The sequence below is a fragment of the Drosophila miranda genome, assembly GCF_003369915.1.
Source record: "Drosophila miranda strain MSH22 chromosome Y unlocalized genomic scaffold, D.miranda_PacBio2.1 Contig_Y3_pilon, whole genome shotgun sequence".
In the NCBI taxonomy this organism is placed as follows: Eukaryota; Metazoa; Arthropoda; class Insecta; order Diptera; family Drosophilidae; genus Drosophila; species Drosophila miranda.
In genome coordinates, this window is record NW_022881625.1 from 2,438,532 (window position 1) to 2,439,587 (window position 1,056).

A 1,056-nucleotide genomic window follows, 5' to 3' on the forward strand; every position below is an offset into this window, starting at 1 on the left:
GGTATCCTCACTCTGAAGTACCCGATTGAGCACGGCATTGTGACCAACTGGGACGACATGGAGAAAATCTGGCACCACACCTTCTACAATGAGCTGCGTGTTGCCCCGAGGAGCACCCTGTCCTGCTCACCGAAGCACCCCTGAACCCCAAGGCTAACCGTGAGAAGATGACTCAGATCATGTTCGAGACATTCAACACTCCTGCCATGTATGTGGCCATCCAGGCTGTGCTGTCTCTGTACGCCTCTGGCCGTACCACAGGTATTGTGCTCGACTCTGGCGATGGTGTCTCTCACACTGTTCCAATCTATGAGGGTTATGCCCTGCCCCATGCCATTTTGCGTCTGGATTTGGCTGGTCGCGACTTGACCGACTACCTGATGAAGATCCTGACTGAGCGCGGCTACTCGTTCGCCACCACTGCCGAGCGCGAAATCGTGCGCGACATCAAGGAGAAGCTCTGCTACGTCGCCTTGGACTTTGAGCAGGAGATGGCCACCGCTGCGTCCAGCTCCTCGCTGGAGAAGTCGTATGAGCTGCCCGACGGACAGGTCATCACCATTGGCAACGAGCGTTTCCGCTGCCCCGAGGCGCTGTTCCAGCCCTCATTCCTGGGAATGGAGGCCTGTGGCATCCACGAGACCACATACAACTCCATCATGAAGTGCGATGTGGACATTCGTAAGGATCTGTACGCCAACACCGTGTTGTCTGGCGGCACCACCATGTACCCGGGCATCGCCGACCGCATGCAGAAGGAGATCACTGCCCTGGCTCCCTCCACCATGAAGATCAAGATTGTCGCTCCACCAGAGCGCAAGTACTCCGTCTGGATCGGTGGATCCATCCTGGCTTCGCTCTCCACATTCCAGCAAATGTGGATCTCCAAGCAGGAGTACGACGAGTCCGGCCCATCCATTGTTCACCGCAAGTGCTTCTAAATCGAAGCTGCGGCTGCAGCTGATGCTGGGCGTGGTCATGGTGGTGTCTTTGTCTGTGCTCAGCCATCACATGGTTGAATATTTGGCAGAGTACATTAACAACAATAGGAGGCGC

General features: G+C 56.2%; 1 pseudogene; it reads left to right on the forward strand.

The window, feature by feature from the left end:
• Positions 1 to 6: 6 nt before the first annotated feature.
• LOC117194510 lies at positions 7 to 1,056 on the forward strand (annotated as a pseudogene).